At 38.5% G+C, this 27,419-nt stretch overlaps 1 long non-coding RNA gene across 1 annotated transcript in view; it reads right to left on the bottom strand.

Moving 5' to 3' along the window:
• LOC115847917 (uncharacterized) overlaps positions 1–27,419 on the bottom strand; it is a 279,707-nt gene that overhangs the window by 57,798 nt on the left and 194,490 nt on the right. The window contains exon 3 of the long non-coding RNA XR_009563436.1: positions 4,061–4,147. This is a non-coding gene — a long non-coding RNA (uncharacterized lncRNA). The remainder of the gene's footprint in view (positions 1–4,060; positions 4,148–27,419) is intronic.

Below are 27,419 nucleotides of genomic sequence, written 5' to 3'. Positions count from 1 at the left end.
CTAATATGCAAGATGTGACGATAAAGGAATTGGACTGATATTATTCTTTTTGTTCATAAAAGCATCAGAATTTACATAGGAAATGAATGTCATCCCCTCTGAGCAGTCACCTTGGGACCCTCCAGACAAACCTTGATGATGTTTGCCTTTGTTTAGAACAATCTTAGGACCTTTCTTTTGGACTTGCCTTTACTCTGTTCCTTTATTTTAAAAACAAATGTCTTTAAAGATAGCCAACTGTTGCCCTTTAAAGTTAGATTCGATCTTCATCAATAGCTAAAACTAATCTAGAGTAGGAGATGGGGTCCTGGGTGCCCTGGGTAGAAAAATATTGGATGTGACAAAAGGATTAGGGGTAATGCAGTGTGACACTCTAAATTAGGGGTGATATTTTAAATATTCAGCAATAGGTTTGGAAGGACACAGATCAATCAGAATAGACGTCACTGAAGCAAGGTACTAGAGGGCTTTGCCCAAGATCCAAGTATTAACTCTTTAGTAGCAGGATTGTGAGTCCTTCTAGAGGGTCCAGTAGGGGAAACTGTAGCGGTGGGGATGAGTGGGCACTTGGGGGTTTCTGAGCTGTGACATTAACCAACCAATAAAGGAGATTTGGGGTATTTTAACGTCAGCTGAATATTGGTCCTTCCAAAAAGTAAAGACGCCACTGCTGTTTTTGTGGGGCTTGGGCATTGACTCTGAAGGCACTTGCCCAAAAGTTGTTTGAAGGTGTTGAAAGCAATAGCAGCAATATTGGAATAAATGCATAGGATCTCAGGATAATGATTTTGAAGGCATTGCTTATCTAAATATTTAGACTCTCTAAATTCATTAAGAACAGGCACCATACCTTTTTTAACTTTTTCTCACTAGCACCTAATACAGTGCTTTAGATATAGTAGCTGCTTAATAAATATTTGTTGAATGAATGGCATGTTCGTTAAAGAAAAATAACTTCCAAGCAAAATCTCATCTTTAAGGCTTTTAAACATTATTTTTATTTTTTAGATCCATAAACTTTCTTTATTTTATTGGAAATAATTCTAAAAATCTCTTTGAAGAAAGAAATCCACCAATATTTATTCCCGATTCAAAACCTTTTGATAGCTACCTACTTCTTTCTGGAAAGCAGTCATTTACAATGATCTTTTAATTATTACGTAACTTGAAAAGCCACAGGCAGCTGTGAATCTGTCTTTAACTCCTGGAAGTTCCTATTATTTCTAGCCAAAAAGAGTCTTCCTTTTAGCACATAGGATTTGAGCTTTCCCAGGGTTAGGGCTACTCTACTGTGGCTGCTGGCCAATATTCATCAGGCAAAGGGTATCTAGTACTGTGCACTTCATACATCAGTTCCTTCTCCTAACCACCCCTTTCATAGTTGAGGAAATTCAGCCCCAGAATAGCTCTGCAACCTCCCCACATTTACACAGCTAGCAAATGGTGAAGGTACCAGTTGAATCTAACCAACCTGATTCCAGGGCTAAGCACCCTTGACCAACACAGTATAGTGAGCAGGAGCTGGTTCATCTTCAGTCAATCAACAGGGTAGGAATTGAAGGATTTCCTGTACCTGAAAAGTACCTCAGAGCTCCTATTACGTTGACGCTTAGAAACGAGCTCTCAGAAGGAAGACTTCATTGTACGTTCACCTTACAAGTGTTCACTGAACACATACATACGTAGGCAGTGTTCTAGGTTCTAGGAGGACAGGTAAGAGAACCACAATCTCTTTCTGCTTGGTAAATGCAGAACCTAAACTTACTCAAGTCTCCTAGGGCTCCTTTTTCCACTACTACAAATGGGGACAAAAACTGAACCCCTGTATTCAGTTTGAATTCTGGATCCAAAGCAATCATCATCCTCGATGAATTGCAAAACAGACATATCTCTAGAAAGCAGGAGATCTACTGCTTTCTTCTTTCTGAATTCCCTAGGGGAGTATTCATTCGATCTCCTTTGACATCCTGTCCTTATAAGGAAAGCAACAGGGGCAGGAGGAGGTGGTGGAAGTTAGGATTGAAGCACATAGACTATTTGAAACACAGATGATATATAAACATTCCATTGATGTGGCAGCATTTTCCTGTTACTGCAGGATTCCCCTGTATAATGCTGATACTGAGCCAGTGCCCCACAGGCTAATTGTTTCATATATGAATTTTATCCTTTAGGAGCCATTTCTAGTTATACAGTGGTCTTATGTGTTATCATAATTAGAAACAATAGAAACATTAACTGAACTTTGTACCTTTCTTGAACGATTAAGTTGTACTTTAAAGGGAGGTTAATAAATAACCAACGAGAAGGCTATCAAAGAACTAACCCTAGAATAGTAAACTGTACTAAATGTCCCAAGCAAGCTGAGAGATTAAAAAACACTAACTTTTCACCAAAAATTATCTCCCATGTGCTGAAAAGCTGGTCTGCTATAAGGGAGTTGATGACTCCACCCAACCCCTGCGCCAGTAAGATTTCAAGAGAAAATAAGAATTTCTAACAACAACAACAACAAAATAAAGAGTTCTTTCCATGTTTTCCTAAAATCCCAAATCCCCAATATTAGAGTCATCCTAATGTTCTCAATTATTTATTTTTAATTTTTTTTTATCTCATGAGGCATGGCCTTAAATCTCCCTTTTGGAACAAAGTACAAAGTAAACTTTAAGAAAGAAGCAAACAGACAAACAAATACATAAATCGGTAATTGAGAGGATTTCACTCTTTCACCTGAAGATTTTATCCTTGTGAAACTACAACTTCCTTTGGGAGAGAGAGTTGGTGTTTTAAGCGGTGTTCAGTCATTTTCACTTTAGTGTAAACAAGTACTTGAGTCTTTCTTAAGAACAGATTTTGCTAGAAGGTAAAAAGTGATATTTTTCCCCCTTTTCTGAGAGGCAAAGATTCCAGAACATTCCTTACTCTGATTTTGGCCCAAGAACAGGACTGCTCTACCTTTAAAACTGAATGCCAAAATCTTTCTCTCTCAAAAGTAAAATGCTGGGGTATACCCATCTTCTATTATTTGGAAGAGAAATTATATTTAAATCTCAAATTTAAAGGAACTTCTCCTTCAGACTCCTTTCTTACATTCAAAAGCAAATAATCAAGTTAACCATCTTGTAGTCACATCACCCATAAGAATAAAATGTTAGAGCATTTTTGTCAAAGAGATTACGGAAAATCAGTCCCTTTATCTCATGGAGTGTTTCTGAATTTTCTGGTCCTTTAAGCTTTACCCTCTCCTGTGTTTAAGTCAAAAACATAGATCAATAATACATGATGTTCAAACTTTGCAATTTCAGGCTCAAGAATGATATGGAGCATGAAAATGGACATTACAACACACAGTTGTGCTTCATGGAAACTATGGTGTAATATGCTGAAAAATAGCTTCAAGTCATAAAAATGCAATGCACCGACCCCCCGGAAAGAATTGTGTCCACGGGTCCCGGAATGATGTCTGTTGTCCAACACCCTCACTCCACGTCTGAGCCCTTTCACTCCATGTGGTTTTTCCCTCAGGGATCATTATTGGGTTTCATAATGATTAGTTTGTGTATGAAAAAGGAAAGCTCAAGACTATAATTTCAGACATACTTAAAAAAAAAACATATAAAGAAAATTCAGTAGCGAGACAAGTAATCTCCTGGAGCCTGCTGTGACCAAGAGTATACCTGTGAGAGTGACAAGCTGAAAAATGAATGTCTCAACACCCAAGTGGACAAACCACAGAGAGGAAAGCTTTGTGTCCCTGTAGCTTAGGGAGCTCTGATCTCCTGGTCCCTGCTTCAGACATAAGGAGAGCACCCACAGAGAAGCAGACAGTTGCTGGTAAAGCAAGTCAGAAATTCAGTGATAGGGAAATGGGGAATATTTCTTTTAATTTTGGCAAACACATACTTAAAAAGATACTTATCAGTAAAGACCTAAGTGAAGGGTAGATTCAGGTAAAGTGGGGCTCTGAAAGCAAGGCCCAGAGGTAAAAGGTGGATTAAGCACAGAAAGTCTGAAGGAGGAGTTAGGGCCACATTGGGAGTCAGGAAGGCAGGGCACATACCTGGTGAATGGTTCTTCAGCACCACACCTGCAAAGGCTCCTTTCTCTACAGATTCCCAAGTCCTCTCACCTGGAGAGGCAGCATAGCCTAGAGAAGAGAAAAAGCTGGCTTTAAATCCCGGGTTGGCCCCTCACTCTCTATGGGACCTTGAGCCAATTACTTAATAGCTACGTACCTCAGTTTCCTCATCTATGAAGAGGGATGACAATAAGAGAATCAGTACAGTAAAACCCTGGACAACAATGCTTGGCACATAACAATCACTCAATAAATGTAACATGTAAACATATTACTTCCCTTTTTTTTAATTTTTATAATTTTATTTATTTATTTTTTGGCTGCGTTGGGTCTTCGTTGCTGCGTGCAGGCTTTCTCTAGTTGTGGCGACTGAGGGCTACTCTTCGTTGCAGTGCACAGGCTTCTCATTGTGATGGCTTCTCTTGTTGCAGAGCATGGGCTCTAGGTGCGTGGGCTTCAGTAGTTGTGGCACATGGGCTCAGTAATTGTGGTTCATGGGCTCTAGAGCGCAAGCTCAGTAGTTGTGGCACGCGGGCTTAGTTGCTCTGTGGCATGTGGGATCTTCCCGGACCAGGGCTCGAACCCATGTTCTCTGCACTGGCAGGCAGATTCTTAACCACTGTGCCACCAGGGAAGTCCCATATTACTTCCCCTTTTAAAAAAAGTTTGAGGGCTTCCCTGGCGGTGCAGTGGTTGAGAGTCTGCCTGCCAATGCAGGGGACACGGATTCGTGCTCCGGTCCGCGAAGATCCCACACGCCACGGAGCGGCTGGGCCCGTGAGCCATGGCCGCTGAGCCTGCGCGTCCGGAGCCTATGCTCCGCAATGGGAGAGGCCACAACAGTGAGAGGCCCGCGTACCGAAAAAAAAAAGTTTGAAAATGTGTCTTACCCCCTCCCCTGTACTTATGATCTAATGAAAAGAAAGGGTAGCTTGTTCACCCTCCCTTCCTTTGGTGGAATAAATTGAGGAGTTTTCTACATTTTTATTTATATTCATCTCTGTATTCCTCTATATACAAAAAATAAATCCCTCAAAACAACAGCATACAAATTAAGATCTGTGTGTCTTTTAGAGTAGACAGATGAGGAGGGGAGAAGTTGGGAGCCTGTGTTCCTCTGAAGACAGAAAATTAAGAGGTAGAAACTGGGAAAAAGAAGCCTGTGGGAAGAAAAAGGGAAATAGCAGAAATAAGTGAGCATTGGTCTCTAGATTTTAACTGGGAGGTACATTTGGCCTGATAAAGACCAAGCTGTCCTGCTCAATCATCTACCCTAGTGATTCTCAACTGAAGGCGGTAGTAAGCTAAGAGCAGGGAGAAATGAAACTAATGACATTTGCTGGACATGTGAACATTAAGGCTGAATACAAATTCAAGAATCGCATGATTCTTGTAAGAGTCACATATGTGACCTTCTTGATTGAGAATGTCTGTTGAAAGGGGCATATACGTGATTTTCACGTACATTCCCTCAGTCAATAGCTTTATTCTAACAAGCAGTCATCATCTCTAAACTGAACTAAAGCAGCAGCCTTCTAGCTGGTCTTCCTCATTCCACTCTTAACTGACTGTGGTGATCTCTACACAGTCTGAGTTATCTTTGTAAAATACAAAAGTATATCACTGCCTAATCAGAACTTATCACACTTAGAATAAATTCAAATTCCTATCATGGGCGTGTGAGATTCTGCATTATCTGGCCTTGCCTTTTTTTTTTTTTTAACCTCCTTTCCCCCCCTCCCAAGTTTTCATTACAATGGTACTACACTGACCTGCAATTCCTCAGCTTATTCTGACCTCAGGGCCTTTTCACTGGCTATTGTCTCTCCCTGAAGCTCTTCTCTCACAACTGCTCAGGTCTTGGCTCAAATAGCACCTCCTCTTCCAAACTACCCCATCTAAAGAAGAGTCCCCCAACAGTTCTCTGATCCATTAAATTTTCCTTACAGCACTTGTCACTAGCTGAAATTCGTATACATTTACCTGCAAGTTTATTATGTCTTTCCCTTTATCAGAACATAGCTTCATGACAGCAGGGAACTTATTTATCCAATATCTAGCCTTGTTTGTGCCTGGCGTAAAGTTAGCTCCCACTAGGTTTCTGTTGAATATGTAAATGAATAATATTCAAATAGAGCCTAGATGCTAAAAGAAGAGAAGGAAAATGTGTTTATGAGAATATATTTCTAAGGCACTGAATGGCTCAAAGGATATTAGAAAAAATTTTCTCAGGGGTTCAAAAAGTTTTGAGCAATGTTTATATATTCAATTGATTGATTTATTCAATTGATTCAATTGATTGATTGTTTATATATTCAATTGTTTCTTACGCCTGTAATTCAAGGCCTAGCCTCTTGTCAACAGTTGAAAGCCTTTTAGATCATCTATACAGAGAAGATTGGGATAGAGTCTCAATAGAGACAACAGTCCAGATCAGACTACAGACTCTAAAACCTAGTTAGAGGACCTTTGGGCCGCTCTTCCATTCTGCCTTGATAATGCTATTACTAAGACAGTGACTCAAGCTATAACAAAATGAAACATTCACAAAAATGAAAAATTATTTCAAAATAACAAAAGTCCCAATTAAAGTCTTCTTCCACAGAAATAAACATTTTAAACCAATATGCCATTAGAGATTGGAAAGAATGAATCACTAATCTGGTAAATTAAAAATTTTGGCACAAACACGTTATCTCTGGCATTTTTACATATCCATATTTCATAATTAGGTCCATAACTCCTTTTCCTCACGTGAAGCTAATTCCTCTTTCAAGCTCAAAGCAAACCATATTTTAAAAACAGTTCAGTGCTTTCGTTTTGTGTTGATGTTCAGATAACCAGTTGTTTCAGATGTAACTTTTAAATAACCAATAATAAAACATTTGATATTAAGTGAATATTCAAATGTTAATGCCATAAAAAAAAGTTCTCTTTACGAATTTTATAGAATCTTTCATCACAGATGCTCAGATGTTGGAGTTCACTTCATCTAATTGTTTTCCACAGCAGCAGGCAATTTAACTTACAGTCTCCTGGGGTACCTATTAAACATACAGATTCCTTAGTCCCATTCAGAGAGTTTCTGTTTCTATGCATCTAAGCAGAGGTCCAGGAATCTGTATTTGTTTAAAAGGCTTTCCAGGTGTTATTAAGGCCCGAAAACAGTAATTTTAATCCAATTTCCAACTTAGTCCAGAACACTTTTTCCACATTTCTTTTTTTTTTTACTTGAAGTATAGTTAATTTACAATGCTGTATTAGTTTCAAGTGTACAGCAAACTTATTCAGTTATATATATTCTTTTTCAGATTCTTTTCCATTATAGGTTATTACAAGATATTGAGTATAGTTCCCTATGCTAAACAATAGGAATTTGCTGTTTACCTATTTTATATATGGTAGTATGTATATGTTAATCCCAAACTCCTAATTTATCATATTCCTAACAAATTGTTGCTCAGATGTGTTTTGAGCTCTTCCGGAGGGGGTAATCCCATCTCCGTGTAGTTTGTTAACATCTATTGGAAAGGTCTGATTATCAGAAAACTTTTTTTTACTTTAAACTGAAATGGGTCTGCAGTGGCTTCCTCCCATAAGTCTAGCTCTGCCCTCTGGCATAACAAGGGTTATTATATGTGAAAGCCCTTCATGCATTTTAATGCAGCTTTCAGGTACCCACAAGTTTTTCTTCTACAGCTAGAGAGCTGGTTTCCCAAACAACTGCTCACAGACCCTATATCATCCAAAGTATCCCTGCACCCTACTGCACCATCCATATTCTCTTTTCAGAGCCTTCCCCTCCACCACTGTCAGAAGTAGAGTCCCTAACCCAGCTATGCGCCATTTGACCCTGCCTAGCAGTGGAGCAGCATGTTGCCAGAGATCATATGGAACCATACATATCCTACACTGTTGCTTCTCAAATGCTGACATACCAAATGACACTACAAGGTGAAGAAAATGTCACCAGTCTATGCTGAAAGGAGAAAAATGGCTAAGTTCATTCAATCTAAAAGACTGTAGTACTTTCTTCCTGTATCGTGATCTGCCCAGGTCCTTTTGAAATTTTTGTTTTAAATGAAACTATAAGGATAATAGATAGTTTGCTTGGTTGGTTGGTTTGTTATGCTAGAAAGTCAGCCATCTTATATTGATGAGTCCTATTTCTTTAAGAGTTGTACTGGTCCCTGAAGACCAAAATCTGGGAACCACTGACCTAGACTTGCCTCCCGTGCTGATACACCGATGTTCTCTAATCCAACCCTTTCCTCTGGAACACCTACCACTTTACAAGACACCGTGGCTCACAAATCATTAGATCATTAGAATCAACGGAGTTTTATGAAAATACAGATTCCCAGGGCCCAACATCAGAAATTATGGTTTGGTAGGTCTGAGGTGAGTCTTGGTGTCTGCATTTTTAAAAGCTCCCCAAATGATCCTGATGTTCGTCCAGGATTAGAAAGCACTTTCATGATATGCATTTATTCAGTGACTCTCTTCCAGGTATTTATAGTTTAAAATCACCAGGGAGTGGGGTTGATTAGGAAAGCAGGAGTCTGATCAAGTATATTAAAGCAGCCAGGCAGATTGTGATATATAAATGTTTAGCCAGCTTCCTCCCTTAGATATGGACACATTTGCAGTTGGTATCCTTTCCTCCTCTTCTAGCCTTTCTCTTATCAAGCCAGGTGTTCTCTGCTTTAGGTTTAGACATACTTGCTCTACCTGCCCAATTCTACCCAGGAAACTGACCTCAACACTCTTGGGTTCTATCAATATTCCTATTAAAGGGTAATACCCATAACTGGACATAATACTAATACATAATAACCCCCTTAATAATCTGGATACTAAACATTCTATTAATATAGCTTCAGATCACCTTCACTTTTATAGAGGCACCAGCAAACTGATGTTACTTGAGGTTTGGACCAATCCATACTATTTGGTTTTACCTGAATTTCAACAAGCAGGTCTCCTTCATTCAATACAACTGATGTTTACAAATACAATTTCAAGTTACACATTTATTCAAGTTATACTTATATATGAAGTTATTTATAACTTCAAGTTATAAATTCTATCACCTTTGTTTCTGTATCTTTTCAACAGATTATATCATTTTAAATTCTAATTTTGCCATCCAACATATGGAATCTCTTTTCCAGAAATTATCTTATGTAATGGTCTGATGTTATGTAAACTTGAGAAATATAACATCTATACGGTCATTCAAATAATTGACAACGTTTTAACAATGACGGCAGAAAACACGGAGTTTCTTAAAGATTTTGCTTCAAAGTGGCTAGTGTTGCTTCTCACGTTCCACTGGCCATAGCAAGACACATGGCAAGCCTGACATGGATGGGGTTGGAAGTATAATCTTCCTGTACAAAAGGGCCCAAATGAAAGGTGCTTTCAGGAAAGGGGAGTAAATATTTAAAACACACAACATAAGCCATCATCTCCCCCTTTTTGAAAATTGGGATCTCATGTACCTTTCTACAATCTTTTGAATTCTTTTCCCTGTTCTCCAAAATTTCTCAAACAATATGATAGTACTATGATCATATCAGTAAAATTGTTTATTGCCTAAAATGTAATTTTTCTGGGCCTGGAATTTGAATTCATCTAAAATATTTAAGTTATCATTAAGCATCTCTTATCTTGGATGTCAGTGACCTCTTAATGCAATGATCTTTCAATGTTGCCAGATTAAAGGACATTCTTCTTGGTATAGACAGAAGAAAAGCGGAAGTACAGTGTTTTCTTTTAACATGATACCCTCATTCTCAAGCAGTGGACCTATAATTTTCATCTATATATTGTTCTGAAAATAGCTCTAAAAATTGCTGCTGCTGTCTCTAGTGGTTTTGGTGAGACTCAGCTAATCCTTGGCCTTGACTGTCTTGAAATTCTTGTCCTATTCCTTTGTATTCTTCTTAGTTATAGAGTCTCCTATCCACAATTTATGCAGATATCTTCCAGCCTTATCAGACAGTTTACAGTGCAATATGCCAGCTTCTCTTCATGCCTCCCCATTTCTTTCCATTGACAGTATTTTTAATTGTGTAGCCAGAATTCCATAATTCAGTATTCCTCATCACCATGGAATTACATTCACTATTTTGACTCTTCTTGAAAATGTTTTATTTTTTAAAGACAATATTTCATCAGCTATTATTTGATACTCCACCTTTATTCTATCCTCATGGTTTATTTTTTTTAATGACATGATTAGGAGAGGCAATATAGCATAAAGGTTAAGAGCTCAGTCTCAGGAGATGAAATCTGAATCTTGGCTTTTTTACTCATAAGTTGTGTGACCCTGGAAAAGTTACTTAACCTTTCTGTGCCTCAGTTTCCTCATCTGTAAAATGGGGACAATTATAGTACTTTCCCTATACTGTTATTGTAAGAATTGAATGAGTTAATATATATAAAGTACTCAGAACAGGCCCTGGTACATAAGTAGCTCTATGTGCCTGTTATTATTGGATCATATAGTTAAAGTTCCTCAGGTATGGTAGTTTTCTGCTTCTGCTGGATATAGAAGTTATAATTTCTTACAATCTTAGAGGATAGTATTCTTCTCTAAAATAATTCCCTTAAAAGCTTGCTAAAGTACACATCAAACTGGGAACCAGCACCTACAGCAAGAGTATGGGAAAGGAGTTCCAGTTCAAGATAGTGGGCTGACAACTCAGGTTGTCTTACCTTTTTCCTGAGGCCATGAAAAAGATAATAAAGAAATTCACAAGAGAATGAAGTCTTCACAGCAAAGAGAACAAGAGAGATGAATCAGTAAACTCCTAGGGACAGAAAGCAGATAGAATTCTATGGCTACATGAAATGGAGCACAGGAGGCTACAGCACAGAACAGCAGAAAGGGCCACAGCAAAGGGTGGAGCCTAATTTCCAATAGAACTTTGGAGAGACTGCCAGCTCTGGGTGAACAGATACAGTGGTGGACAGTGAAAAGAGGGGGGTTATCAAAAGTCCTTCAATAAAATAGCTGTACTAGTTCACACACACAAACACACACACACACGCTTATACATCTAACACACCCAGGACCTCTGCATGTAAAATAAAAGGCAACCCAGTGTTCACTCCTATGAGAGAAAAACAGCACAGGCACCTAAAGGAATTGAGTAAGCTGCCTGGGAAAAGTATAGGGTACTAGTGTGAGCTCTGGTTTCTCAATCTCTCACCCACCCACCCTTACGTAAATCCTGCAGATAATAAGCCCTACCTACATACAAAGAGCCTTCAATTCAGGGAAGAGTCATCCTGGGGAAACAAACAGACCTATAGAGCAGCGGTCAAGGAAACTTGCACCCCAACCTGGAATAATCAAACTAAACATTTAGCCTAAAATAGGAACAGATGATCAAGGGCTACCAGACATATGAGGAAGACTAACAGCATTAAAGACAAAGATCAAGATAAACTCAGAGCCACAGACCCAGGAGAATATAGTAGAAATGCAAGGAACATAAGAAATCTTTTTCCTAAATTCTAATTAGATTCCTCATGAGTTTTTAAATGATATTGTAACCTTAAAAACAAGAAAAGAATCTACAAAAATGGGATAGATCACAGTAAGAACTAGCTCTTAAACTTTTTTTAATGCAAAAATCAAAAATTCATAAACGGGCAGAAAGATTAAAAATATTAGAACATAGGATGGAAAAATTAAAAGATGAAACAGATGACAAAGAAGATAAGAGTCACAAAGTATCAATCCACAAAGTTCAATGTTCAACCAATTGGGGTTCCAGAAACAGAACAGAGAAAATACAGAAAAGTCAGTATTTTTTTTTAAATGAAGAAAATGTAGAAAGATACAGCCACCACATTGAAAAGGCCACTGAATATTATCACTATCTTACTTAGTATTGATTCAAGAAGTACACCTAAAGTTGAAGGAACAAGAAATAAAACATACTATTATTGCAGACATGAAAAAAATAACAACAGAAAACCTAAAATTAATAATATAATAACAAACATTGGGAGAAAGAATGGAAGAAAAGTTGAGTAATGTTTCAATAAGTTAAATCCACAATATTCAGAGCAGGAAAACATCAATAATTAAAGTTGATTTAATCAAGAAATAACAGTATAAATATATTATTATATTTATGGAAGAAACTATTGAAAAAATAAAAGTGATTTTAACTGAGAAGAATGTGATTTGCAAAAAGGACGAAGAACAGTATATTTTGCTACTAAATATTTCTACACTAGATGATTTTTTTACTTAGTGTCTCATTCTTTATTCAGGCTAGTACTTTTTTTGTGCAACATAAAGGCTTAGGCCTATCTAGTCAGCAAGTAATGAATCATGTGAGGAAATATTAGTATGACCTACAGTCAGGCTCTATGGGAGAATGTAGATAGCCCCGGATGGGAGAGTGGATCAGTGACTGGGCTAACCAAAGGTGAGTGTCATCCCTTGGGTAACTACAAAGGCATTTAGAGTCTCCTTCCAAAACCCCAGGCAAGAATCTGTTTTCATCTTGACTGAGCTGCCAAGATTCCCATACCTTAGTAGACATGGGGTTCTTCACCAGACGCCATTCTGCCACTATCAAGCTCAGAACCTCTATCAAGCTCTAACCTTGCACTGGAACTTAAAAGGAGATAAAACACAACACTTTTGTAGTTGTTTTTAACTTCAGTAGTCTCTCAGCTGAGTTGATCTATTCAACAAAAACAATTGAGTGCCTACTTTGTGCAAGGCACCATGGGAAATACACAGTAAACAAGACAGATATGTTCTCTCAGGGAGCTTAAGAACCACTGAGCAAGAGAGAATTGTATGCAGCTAATTTTAACACAAGACTGAATGCAAGCGAATTGGAGCATAAAGAAGGAAGAAAGCGTTTTCAACTTAGGAAGGGATCAGGAAAGACTAAGTGAGAAGGGCTTCCCTGGTGGCACAGTGGTTAAGAATCCCCTGCCAATGCAGGGGACATGGGTTTGAGCCCTGGTCCGGGAAGATACCACATGCTGCAGAGCAACTAAGCCCGTGCACCACAACTACTGAGCTTGCGCTCTAGAGCCCACGAGCCACAACTACTGAGCCCACGTGCCACAACTACTGAAGCCCATGCGCCTAGAGCCCATGCTCCACAACAAGAGAAGTCACTGCAATGAGAAGCCCGCGCACCACAACGAAGAGTAGTCTCCGCTCGCCGCAACTAGAGAAAGCCTGTGCACAGCAACGAAGACCCAACGCAGCTAAAAGTAAATTAAAAAAAAAGACTGAGAAGATGTCAGAAGTGAGGTGGGATCCTGGGGCCTTGCATCAACAGGATGCCTGCAGGATAGTGCTCTGATGCACTATCCTGTGACTTGGGATGTAATCTGAGAGCAATATTATCTGAGCTGTACCTGCCCTGGACATGGATAATGTTGGTATCTCCAGTTTGGGGTGACTCTGAATTTCTGTGATTAAATGCTACATTCATTTCAAATGCCTCGCTTATTCACATATATATGCATTTTCCTTGGAAAATACGAATTGGTAAACTATAAATCTAGCAGAGAGAAGTCTGTGTTGTGGTATAAGCAAAACAGAATTCATTCATAACTCCAACTACATCCGAAATTCTAGGTAGTTTCTATTTTTAATACCATATCTCAACATGTGTTCATGTCCATGTGTCTACATTCTGCCCCCAAGTCCAAAAGATTAAAGAACCAGAGAATGTTAAAGTTGGAAAGGACTTTGAATATTATTCAATATAATCCTATCATTTTATAGATGAAGAAACTAGGCCAAGATAGAGTAAATGTGACTTCCCAAGGTTATGCAACCACAAGGAGCAAAGCCTGGACTTAAACCAAGTTCTCAAGTGCAGGTCCAGAAGCTCTTTCTTCTGGATACTATGCTGAAAAAAAAATGAAAGGACAGGAAAAAAATCAAAGATAATAAAGAAATTGAAAGTAATGCTTAATTAAGTTATTGGCAATAGATGTAGAATTATGTGTTTCTGAAATAAATTCCAAATAGCTTTTAAGGGATCTATTTTTCTTGAGATGTTTTTCTACTTGGACAAAATGTATACATACTGGCTACCAAAATACAAAATATTTCTTTTCAAACTATTTTAATTAATTTTTAAATTATTTAAATTATTAAATAATTATTAAAAGTACACATTTTTATTCACATACTTATTATACACATACTTATTTTATTATAAGTAGCCAGGGAAACGGTAATTAGCTAATCATCCACTTACATACAATTTTTGTTTTATCAAAGCAAAAAGAGGAAATATTTTTTAAATAGGTACTTTCTTAATATTTACTTATATTTATATCTAAAGGCATTGTACTTTAAAAATAGACTGTATTAGAGCAGAGACTGTGTTGTGTTTGCCTATGACTATCAGCATCTATCACAGAATCTGGTTTATAGAATATACTAAATAAATATTAGTTGAATAAATAAATGAATTAATACTATATTGTATTAAAACTGTCCATCAACCTTTGTATGTCACATATTATATCCAATATTTACATGGTAAAAATCTGATCTATAACACTAATATTTGGAAGAGTTCAAACTTTTGCCTACCGTTGATTTAAAAGCAATCCATCCCTTTCCAGACAGGACTCCATGATTAAAGGTCTTTCTTTAGACCCACCCATAATTAAATCCTAGGTGATAACCACAGCCTGTGCAGAAGTAGAATACTGCTTTCCTTTCCTTATCCCAACCCAGAGGAGGGCTGTAGAGGTGAAGCCCATGCTTTGCTTCAGACCCTACTCCCAAGCACAAGTGAGGACTTCTTGACTGGCCAAGAGTCTCCAGTTCAAATCACCAGATGCCTTCTCATTAGTGCCCTACAGACCACTAGCAGGCTAACTAGGAAACACCCTAGGAAATGTGAAGGGAACGTCTAACCCCGAGGGCTATTTGCCAGGGCATAAATTGTGGAAGAGAAGAGAAAACAAAGAGAGAAACGCAAAGTTTTACAATATTAAGAACCTCACCGAGGAAGTTAAAGATGGATACTAAATATAAAAGGCATTTTTTTAATTACAAGGACTTTATTTAAATGTTATGCATATAAATAAGAAGTTAACACAGCTCTTGTTATCTTCCTCACTTATGTTATAGAAATGAGAAAAATGTTCTGTATTGAAAACTGGTGTCACTGAGGTTTTCCAATTGTTTAAAAAAACAACAGATGAAACTGCCACTTCTAATCTCCCTTGGTATGTTTATATAACAAAAAAAGAATGTTACAACCTCTAAATTGTCTATTTTAATGTCTGTGTATTTATGCAACTAACTATAAATGAAATATTGCGAGTTTGGCCCTTTTTTCAGTTTCTTGTGTATAGTCATTTAAAGTATTAAATGATATTTCTCCCACTCCCCTAATAAAGAAATAACCACAAACAAAATATTGAGAAAAATAAATATACAGAACCAAAAGTTAGGGAAGCTGTATTCTTCCTAAATCGTCTTCTACCACTGAGTCACCAGTGATGCTCCAGCTGTCTGCACCTCACTTTTCTCCTTCTGAGAAACAAAGACCTGAGTCACAGTTACGTGATAGAGAGAAATGAGAAAAAACAGCAAACAGTGGCTTGCAAGTCTTGCTAACCCTCTTGGGAGGTTAACTGTGGCTCCTCAAGTCCATTTGTTGCCCTGTGTCCTAAGTCCACCTCAGGAGGTAACAGCAGCCCCAGGAAGGAGGCAAAGGACAAAAGCAGGTCCTGATACACAGAATCTGGAAACTCATCAGGATTTGCCCAAATTTTCATTTGAAGAAAAGTTTTTGCACTGGCTCCAGAGGAAGAAAAATCCTGATGTATAAATTCTGAACTTTTCTAATGAAAATGAATCAGGGACTAAAAGTAATCTGGAATATTTCACCCCAGATGAAGACTTTAAGAGATTCTATCAGGGAATGAAGAAATAACAGCTTGATCATTTTATAAATGTAAGCATGTTTCCTGTTGTGAATATTCTCAGAGACACCAATGCATTCTTTATCTGATGGCAAGAAGAGAAAACAAGTACATTAAGGATGTAAAAAAGAAAAAGAAAAGTAGGGATCTATACACTTCTTCATTTTTAACTATACGTAGAGCCTCAAGAAAAGCAGGAAGCCTTTCCAACCCTTGAGAGAAGCTGGTCACAGATTATAACAAATGTGTCATAACTGTGAATATGGCTCATGCCACAGAATTCTGTATCTCACCTCTTATTCTCTAGCAGTTCTAAACCATTTGTAGTTTCTCTACGCATGGCAAGCTCTCTCATGCTCTTGTACATGTTATTCCATCTGCCTCAAACACTCTTCTCTACATTGTCTTATTTCTCCCTCAAGTGTGAGTCAGTTCATGACTTTAATCAACAAACATTGATGAGTCTTGTGAATACATTATGTGGAACTCTGTAGAAATTAATTTTGAATAGGAATTAGTCATTGAAATGATATCAAAATTGCCAACTGTTCTTACTAGACTTAACTTTAATCTTAAAAGTTTTAATTAAAAATTTTCATTAAAAACATTACTTTTCAAATATATGTACCTTGTTTATGGTAAACCAAATCCTAATATTATACATTGCCTAGAGTAAACAAAAGGAAAATGAAAAAAAAGTGAGTCAGTTCAACTCTACCTTCTCTGTGACTTTCTCTGATTACTCCTTGCATTCATTCACCTGCAATTTGCCAGGCTCTATGCTAGATGCTGAGTAAGTACCATAAAAACGGTCCACCTGCCCTCAAGATGCGTGATGCACAGTCATCAAAAGAGGTACAGTGGGAACATTTTGTGATGGGGGCCAGGAAGAGGGTCAGGGAAAGGTGTTCTGGAGGAGATAACAGCTGAATCAAAATTTGAAAGACGAGTAGGAATTTTCCAAGAGAAGAAAGGATGAGGGGAGGGCATTCAAGACAGAAACTATATATGATGAAGCAAGGGTGGAGAGAAAGAATGATGATTGAGAGGTAAATATGTCATTCAAGGGAGTTTAGATTTTACTTTTTTCTAGAAGGCAGTGGGGATCATTTTAAGCAGAATAATGAGATGATCAGATGTATCTTTTAGAAAGTGTGGAGATCGGATTAGAGAGAGCGAGATTAGGGCAGTTGAGAGACCAATTTGTAAAGAAAATGACATGGTTACTTAGTATGGGAATCAAGAACATGGATTGACATATATACACTGATATGTATAAAATGGATAACTAAATAAGAACCTGCTGTATAAAAAATAAATAAAATAAAATTCAAAAAAAAAAAAGAAATGGACAGGAACAATATAAATAAAACTGCAAAATTTTACTGAAGAACAACAAAAAAGAACATGGAAGAGAATTTGAGAATCTGAGAGAGATAAATGAATGAGAAGTAATAGGACTTAGTCATGGCTGGGCCGTGGTGCACAAGGGACAGAAAGGAGTCAAGTTTCTCTGCCTTCTTGCAGGAGTAGACAGTGAGACTCACTGAGATCAGGAATTCAGGAGGAGGAGCAAGAGATGATTGGTTGGGCTTCCCTGGTGGCGCAGTGGTTGAGAGTCCACCTGCCAATGCAGGGGACACGAGTTCGTGCCCCGGTCCGCGAAGATCCCACATGCCGTGGAGCGGCTGGGCCCGTGAGCCATGGCCGCTGAGCCTGCGCGTCCGGGGCCTGTGCTCCGCAACGGCAGAGGCCACGGCAGTGAGAGGCCCACGTACCACACACACACACACACACACACACACACACACACACACACACACACACACAAAATAGATGATTGGTTGAGTTCTGAATCTGCTGAACAGGAGAGGCCTGTGGAACATCCACGTTGAGAGGTAAGTGCTCACTACCCTGTTGTATTACTTTGTATTACCATTGCTGGGCCTGTCTGTCTTCTACCTCTGACTTTCCCCAGACAGAATGGATCATTCAATCCCAAAACTTCCCCTTCAAGGTGCCCTCAACTAGTCCATGACAAACAAGGCTCTCCCATTTTTCCTGTCTCTCATTAGAACCGTGCTAACTTGTTAGAAATATCCTGCAAGGCCTGACGTTCATCACCCCTTCTAGAGAGACCAAAAACATGGACTGAAAAAAGAAAGGCTATTTTCCCCCTATTTTAATAGCACCCATTTTCAAAGGGACCATTGTTTCAGAAGAACTGAGTACTTTCTAAGGTAAATAAATAGAGTGAATAACAATCTTGTTTAAGATTCCAACTTATTAACAGAAAACATGTGTAGACTTAAGAATTAAAAATAAATACGCCTTTAAAGATGACCTGGAAGGCTTCTTACCTGCCAAGAACAGAGTTCAAGACCTCAGAAGGTCCATGTTTTCCCAGAAACAGTAGATTATATTGCTAATGATGGGCAAAGGCTAAACCGTAAGAGTTTCCCCCCCCCTATAATTTCGGTACTATTTAGGTGAGTTTTGTAATGAACTGAAATAAGAGAAGAAATCTGAAGACTGATCTTGGGTTGTGGATATTGGGTCTATGATTTCATCCTTTGGAAAAATGTTTCTAGTTCCTGTTTTTTTTACAGCCATATATATATGGGATGAGCTCCTCTTATATTTGATTTATATTTTAGTGATCTTGGTTGTGCTGGTATACACAAATTCATTTTTAGAGAATTTACCATAATATATATTTTAGCTCAACTGAGCATTACTAATGAAGAGCATAGTTCTTCTTCCATTCCAAATTAGAGAAGGATTTCTGAAGGTTGTTACGAATCAGCACAGCAATTACCAGCAGCAGAATGTCTACAAATGGACCATAGCAGGGGGTAGACCCAGAGGCAATTTCTCTTGTGGAAGAAAAATTGATGTTGTCCTCTGCATTCACTGACTCGTCTGCTTTTCATATGACAAACAGACGAGTCGGTTTCCCCTTTTTCTAAGGGATTCTACATGATTAGGGTCAAAAAATCAGCAAAGGAAAAATCTTTCCCAGTTTTATAAGGGTGAGCTGATGAGATGCCATGGTGGTTCACTACGAAGGTGCTGGCTGTTTTCAAACGACAGCTGAGAAACCTTGCTGTTCCCTGAACTTGAGCGGCTGGTTCTAGCACATGCACAAATTCGGCTTGCCATATGAGCAAAAGTGAGATCATATGGGTTGATGCTGGCAGAGTCTCTGAGAGTGCAGTCATTCATGCTGTCAGTTACTATCAGCAGCAATTTGCTTCTGGATTGGTTCCTGTGAGCACTCATGTGAGCATTCTGCACAAAGGACCAGAGTGCAATATTCTTTTGGATTTCAGGGATTTAGTGCAGTTTCAACATATAATCAAAAGCGCCACGTAGTTCACCACCTCGCATTTTCTTTTAAAGAGACAGGGCTTAAAATTGGATTCCTTTCTTCTCTCCAAAAACAGGAAGTTGATGGCAATTTGGAACTTATCTTTAGAGCAAACCCTTGGTGCTTCATTGGAACCTACCCTGTTGGTTAAGTGCAGTTTTGTTTTTTTTTTAACTAAATGTAATTTCACTGTCTCCATAATAATAATAATAAGCAAAAATTTGTTTAACCACAAAACTTCACTTCTTAAATTCAACTTACATATGTGACCAACTCTTAATCACTATAGGGCAAATACCCTGGATAATGAGAAGTTCCCTTGAATTGGTACATATTAAAATAGCATATTCCTCCAAATTTAGTACAAGTTTTGAAAAGCTCTATAGCATAGAAGTTTGGACACTGCAGCCCTAAGCTTAAAGGAACATTACTACAGAATCTCTGCAAAATAATACAATTTCAGTGAGTTCCAATTAACTTTAAGATATCAGTAGTACTCTTGCTACCAGTTTATCCACCAATCTCTTTCTGTTTAATTAATACTTACTATTGAGAATTCAAGAGATTCAGGCTTTTGGAGCAATCCTGATCAGAAAGGGTCCTTGTGTCTTTGAAATGGTAGTTTAGCTTCACTCAGAAAAGTGAAAAGTGTGTCAAAATCTCAAGTGCCATTGTCAACAATATATACATTATATGGTGTTAACCTACAATCTCTTGAGTGTTCCCAGCTGAAAAATTGTTTCCATATTGCATCAAGCTCAAAAATCCTCCAAACCTTGGCACCTTACTTGATTAAGAATGTTTTGTATCATGAAAAACCTAGGGGCAAGATGGGAATAAAGACGCCGACCTACTAGAGAATGGACTTGAAGACACGGGGAGGGGGAAGGGTAAGCTGGGACAAAGTGAGAGAGTGGTAGTGTATATATGGACATATATACACTACCAAATGTAAAATAGATAGCTAGTGGGAAGCAGTCCCATAGCACAGGGAGATCAGCTCGGTGCTTTGTGACCAGCTAGAAGATAGGCAGGGTGGGAGGGAGGTAGACGCAAGAGGGAAGAGATATGGGGATATATGTATATGTATAACTGATTCACTTTGTTATAAAGCAGAAACTAACACACCATTGTAAAGCAATTATACTCCAATAAAAATGTTTTTTAAAAAAAGAATGCTTTGTGTTTATTATCAACCTTTCCCCGCCGCTAGAATACAGACTGAATGAGGGCAGAGACTTCTGTCTGTTCACTGATGTATTCCCAGTGCTAGAACAATGCATGGTGCATAGGAGGCACTTCATAAAAATGTGTTGAATGAACATTGTCCTTTCCTTCATCTAAAGTCTTACTCTCTCTTTTTTTTTTAACATCTTTATTGGAGTATAATTGCTTGACAATGGTGTGTTAGTTACTGCTTTATAACAAAGTGAATCAGCTATACATATACATATGTTCCCATATCTCCTCCCTCTTGCGTCTCCCTCCCCTCCTCCCTATCCCACCCCTCTACGTGGTCACAAAGCACCCAGCTGATGTTCCTGTGCTATGCAGCTGCTTCCCAATAGCTATCTATTTTACGTTTGGTAGTGTATATATGTCCATGCCACTCTCTCACTTTGTCACAGCTTACCCTTCCCCCTCCCTGTGTCCTCAAGTCTATTCTCTATGTTTGCATCTTTATTCCTGTCCTGCCCCTAGGTTCATCAGAACCTTTTTTTTTTCTCTTTAGATTCCATATATATGCGTTAGCATACGGTATTTGTTTTTCTCTTTCTGATTTACTTCACTCTGTATGACAGACTCTAGGTCCATCCACCTCACTACAAATAACTCAATTTCATTTCTTTTAATGGCTGAGTAATATTCCATTGTATGTATGCGCCACATCTTCTTTATCCATTCACCTGTCAATGGACACTTAGGTTGCTTCCATGTCCTGGCTATTGTAAATAGAGATGCAATGAACATTGTGGTACATGACTCTTTGAATTATAGTTTTCTCAGGGTATATGCCCAGTAGGATTGCTGGGCCGTATGGTAGCTCTATTTTTAGTTTTTTAAGGAACCTCCATACTGTTCTCCATAGTGGCTGGATCAATTTACATTCCCACCAACAGTGCAAGAGGGTTCCCTTTTCTCCACACCCTCTCCAGCATTTATTGTTTGTAGGTTTCTTGATGATGGCCATTCTGACTAGCGTGAGGTGATACCTCATTGTAGTTTTGATTTACATTTCTCTAATGATTAGTGATGTTGACCATCCTTTCATGTGTTTGTTGGCAGTCTGTACATCTTCTTTGGAGAAATGTCTGTTCAGGTTTTCTGCCCATTTTTGGATTGGATTGTTTGTTTTTTTGATATTGAGCTGCATGAGCTGCTTGTAAGTTCTCGAGATTAATCCTTTGTCATTTGTTTCATTTGCAAATATGTTCTCCCATTCTGAGGGTTGTCTTTTAGTTTTGTTTCCTTTGCTGTGCAAAAGCTTTTAGGTTTCATTAGGTCCCATTTGTTTATTTTTTGTTTTCCCTTTCTCTAGGAAGTGGGTCAAAAAGGATCTTGCTGTGATTTATGTCATAGAGTGTTCTGCCTATGTTTTCCTCTAAGAGTTTGATAGTGTCTGGCCTTACATTTAGGTCTTTAATCCATTTTGAGTTTATTTTTGTGTATGGTGTTAGGGAGTGTTCTAATTTCATTCTTTTACATGTAGCTGTCCAGTTTTCCCAGCACCACTTATTGAAGAGGCTGTCTTTTCTCCATTGTATATTCTTGCCTCCTTTATCAAAGATAAGGTGACCACATGTGCGTGGGTTAATCTCTGGGCTTTCTATCCTGTTCCATTGATCTATATTTCTGTTTTTGTGCCTGTACCATACTGTCTTGATTACTGTAGCTTTGTAGTATAGTCTGAAGTCAGGGAGCCTGATTCCTCCAGCTCCATTTTTCTTTCTCAAGATTGCTTTGGCTATTCGGGGTCCTGTGTGTTTCCATACAAATTCTGAAATTTTTTGTTCAGGTTCTGTGAAAAATGCCATTGGTAGTGGGAAAGGGACTGCACTGAATCTATAGATTGCTTTGGGTGCTATAGTCATTTTCACAGTGTTGATTCTTCCAATCCAAGAACATGGTATATCTCTCCATCTGTTTGTATCATCTTTAATGTCTTTCATCAGTGTCTTACAGTTTTCTGTATACAGGTCTTTTTTCTGCTTAGGTAGGTTTATTCCTAGGTATTTTAGTCTTTTTGTTGCAATGGTAAATGGGAGTGTTTCCTTAATTTCTATTTCAGATTTTTCATCATTAGTGTATAGGAATGCCAGAGATTTCTGAGCATTAATTTTGTATCCTGCTACTTTACCAAATTTATTGATTAGCTCTAGTAGCTGTTTGGTAGCATCGTTAGGATTCTCTATGTATACTATCATGTCATCTGCAAATAGTGACAGCTTTACTTCTTTTCCAATTTGGATTCCTTTTATTTCTTTTTCTTCTCTGACTGCTGTGGCTAAAACTTCCAAAACTATGTTGACTAACACTGGTGAGAGTGGACACTCTTGTCTTGTTCCAGATCTTAGAGGAAATGGTTTCAGTTTTCCACCACTGAGAATGATGTTGGCTGTGGGTTTGTCATATATGGCCTTTATTATGTTGAGGTAAGTTCCCTCTATGCCTATTTTCTGGAGGGTTTTTATCATAAATGGGTGTTGAATTTTGTCTAAAGCTTTTTCTGTATCTATTGCGATGATCATATGATTTTCTCCTTCAATTTGTTAATATGGTTTATCACATTGATTGATTTGCATATATTGAAGAATCCTTGCATTCCTGGGATAAATCCCATTTGATCATGGTATATGATCCTTTTAATGTGCTGCTGGATTCTATTTTCTAGTATTTTGTTGAGGATTTTTGCACCTATGTTCATCAGTGATACTGGCCTGTAGCTTTCTTTCTTTGTGACATCTTTGTCTGGTTTTGGTATCAGGGTGATGGTGGCCTTGTAGAATGAGGATGGGAGTGTTCCTTCCTCTGCTCTATTTTGGAACAGTTTGAGAAGGATAGGTGTTAGCTCGTCTCTAAATGTTTGATAGAATTCACCTGTGAAGGCTGGTGAATTTTTTTCACCAGGTTTTAAGCCTGATTTTTTTTTTTTTGCAGTACGCAGGCCTCTCACTGCTGTGGCCTCTCTCGTTGTGGAGCACAGGCTCCGGATGCACAGGCTAAGCGGCCATGGCTCACAGGCCCAGCCGCTCCGTGGTATGTGGGATCTTCCCGGACCGGTGCACGAACTGGCGTCCTCTGCAATGGCAGGCGGATTCTTAACCACTGCGCCACCAGGGAAGCTCTGTTGGAAGATTTTTAATCACAGTCTCAATTCCAGTGCTTGTGATTGGACTGCTTATATTTTCTAGTTCTTCCTGGTTCAGTCTCAGAGGGTTGTGCTTTTCTAAGAATTTGTCCATTTCAACCAGGTTGTCCATTTTATTGGCATACAGTTGCTTGTAGTAATCTCTCATGATCCTTTGTATTTCTGCAGTGTCAGTTGTTACTTCTCCTTTTTCATTTCTAATTCTATTGATTTAAGTCTTCTCCCTTATTTTCTTGATGTTTGTATAATGTTTATCAATTTTGTTTATCTTCTCAAAGAACCAGCTTTTAATTTCATTGATCATTGCTATCATTTCCTTCATTTCTTTTTCATTTATTTCTGATCTGATCTTTATGATTTCTTTCCTTCTGCTAATTTTGGGGTTTTCTTGTTCTTCTTTCTCTAATTGCTTTAGGTGTAAGGTTAGGTTGTTTATTTGAGATGTTTCTTGTTTATTGAGATAGGATCATATTGCTATAAACTTCCCTCTTAGAACTGCATTTGCTGCATCCCATAGGTTTGGGACCGCCATGTTTTCATTCTCATTTGTTTCTAGGCATTTTTTGATTTCCTCAGTGATCTCTTGGCTATTTATTTATTTATTTATTATTATTATTATTTTTTCGGTATGTGGGCCTCTCACTGTTGTGGCCTCTCCCATTGCAGAGCACAGGCTCCAGACGCACAGGCTCAGCGGCCATGGCTCACGGGCCCAGCTGCTCCACGGTATGTGGGATCTTCCCGGACTGGGGCACAAACCCGTGTCCCCTGCATTGGCAGGCAGACTCTCAATGACTGCGCCACCAAGGAAGCCCAGTTCTCTTGGTTATTTAGTAGTGTATTGTTTAGCCTCCATGTTTTTGTATTCTTTACAGATATTTTCCTGTAATTAATATCTAGTCTCACAGTGTTTTGGTCAGAAAATATACTTGATATGATTTCAGTTTTCTTAAATTTACCAAGGCTTGATTTGTGACCCAAGATATGATCTGTCCTGGAGAATGTTCCATGAGCACTTGAGAAGAAAGTGTATTCTCTTGTTTTTGGATGGAATATCCTATTAATATCAATTAAGTCCATCTTGTTTAATGTACCATTTAAAGCTTGTGTTTCCTTATTTAGTTTCATTTTGGATAATCTTCCGTTGGTGAAAGTGGGGTGTTAAAGACCCCTACAATGATTGTGCCACTGTTGATTTCCCCTTTTATGTCTGTTAGCATTTGCCTTATGTATTGAGGTCCTCCTATGTTGGGTGCATAAATATTTACAATTGTTATATGTTCTTCTTGGATTGGTGCCTTGATCCTTATGTAGTGTCCTTCTTTGTCTCTTATAATAGTCTTTATTTTAAAGTCTATTTTGTCTGATATGAGAATTGCTACTCCAACTTTCTTTTGATTTCCATTTGTATGGAATATCTTATTCCATCCCCTCACTTTCAGTCTGTATGTGTCCCTAGGTCTGAAGTGGGTCTCTTGTAGACAGCATACATATGGGTCTTGTTTTTGTATCCATTCAGCCAATCTATGTCTTTTGGTTGGAGCATTTAATCCATTTACATTGAAGGTAGTTATCAATATGTATATTCCTATTACTATTTTCTTAATTGTTTTGGGTTTGTTATTGTAGGTCTTTTCCTTCTCTTGTGTTTCCTGCCTAGAGAAGTTCCTGTAGCATTTATTGTAATGCTGGTTTGGTGGTGCTGAATTCTCTTAGCTTTTGCTTATCTGTACAGGTTTTAATTTCTCCCTCAAATCTGAATGAGATCCTTGCTGGGTAGAATAATCTTGGTGATAGGTTTTTCCCCTTCATCACTTTAAATATGTCCTGCCACTCCCTTCTGACTTGCAGAGTTTCTGCTGAATGATCAGCTGTTAACCTTATGGGGATTCCCTTGTATGTTATTTGTTGCTTTTCCCCTGCTGCTTTTAATATTTTTTCTTTGTATTTTATTTTTGGTAGTTTGATTTTTTTTTTCTTTTAAATTTATTTATTTACGGCTGTGTTGGGTCTTTGTTTCTGTGCGAGGGCTGTCTCCAGTTGTGGCAAGCGGGGGCCATTCTTCATCGCGGTGCACGGGCCTCACTATTGCAGCCTCCCCCACTGTGGAGCACAGGCTCCAGATGCGTAGGCTCTGCAGTTGTGGCTCACGGGCCCAGCCGCTCCGTGGCATGCAGGATCCTTCCAGACCAGGGCTCGAACCCGTGTCCCCTGCATTGGCAGGCCGACTCCCAACCACCGCATGACCAGGGAAGCCCAGTAGTTTGATTAATATGTGTCTTGGTGTGTTTCTCCTTGGATTTATCCTGTATGGGACTCTCTGTGCTTCCTGAACTTTATTGACTATTTCCTTTCCCATATTAGGGGAGTTTTCAACTATAATCTCTTCAAATATTTTCTCAGTCCGTTTCTTTTTCTCTTGTTCTTCTGGGACCCCTATAATTCGGATATTGGTTCATTTAATATTGTCCCAGAGGTGTCTGAGACTGTCCTCAATTCTTTTCCTTCTTTTTTCTTTATTCTGCTCTGCAGTAGTTATTTCCACTATTTTATCTTCCAGGTCACTTCTCCGTTCTTCTGCCTCAGTTATTCTGCTATTGATTCCTTGTAGAAACTTTTTAATTTCACTTATTGTGTTTTTCATCACTGTTTGTTTGTTCTTTATTTCTTCTAGGTCCTTGTTAAACATTTCTTGTATTTTCTCCATTCTGTTTCCAAGATTTTGGTTCATCTTTACTATCATTACTCTGGATTCTTTTTCAGGTAGACTGCCTATTTCCTCTTCATTTGTTTGATCTGGTGGGTTTTTACCTTGCTCCTTCATCTGCTGTGCGTTTCTCTGTCTTCTCATTTTGCTTAACTTACTGTGTTTGGGGTCTCCTTTTTGCAGGCTGCAGGTTCATAGTTCCCGTTGTTTTTGGTGTCTCCCCCCAGTGGGTAAGGTTGGTTCAGTGGCTTGTGTAGCCTTCCTGGTGGAGGGGACTGGTGCCTGTGTTCTGGTGGATGAGGCTGGATATTGTCTTTCTGGTGGGCAGGACCACGTCTGGTGGTGTGTTTTGGGGTGTCTGTGACCTTATTAGGATTTTAGGCAGCCTCTCTGCTAATGGGTGGGGATGTGTTTCTGTCTTGCTAGTTGTTTGGCATAGGGTGTCCAGCAGTGTAGCTTGCTGGTCGTTGAGTGGAGCTGGGTCTTAGCGTTGAGATGGAGATCTCTGGGAGAGCTTTCACTGTTTGATATTACATGGAGCTGGGAGGTCTCTGGTGGACCAATGTCCTGAACTCAGCTCTGTAACCTCAGAGGCACGGGCTTGACACCCAGCCAGAGCAAGACCCTGTCAGCCCCACAGCTCAGAAGAAAAGGGAAAAAACATGAAAGAAAGAAAGAAAAAATAAGGGAAAATAAAGTTATTAAAATAAAAAAAATTTAATTATTAAAAATTAAAAAGTAATAAAAAAAGAAAAAAGAAAAGGAAGAATGAAAGAAGAGAGCAAGCAAACCAAAAAACAAATCCACCAATGATAACAAGCGCTAAAAACTATACTAAAAAAAAAAAGGACAGACAGAAGCCTAGGACAAATGGTAAAAGCAAAGCTATACAGACAAAATCACACAAAGAAGCACACACATACACACTCACAAAAAGAGAAAAAGG

The sequence above is a fragment of the Globicephala melas genome, chromosome 3, assembly GCF_963455315.2.
Source record: "Globicephala melas chromosome 3, mGloMel1.2, whole genome shotgun sequence".
NCBI classification, from domain to species: domain Eukaryota; kingdom Metazoa; phylum Chordata; class Mammalia; order Artiodactyla; family Delphinidae; genus Globicephala; species Globicephala melas.
This window is presented reverse-complemented; position numbering and strand designations above follow the sequence as displayed.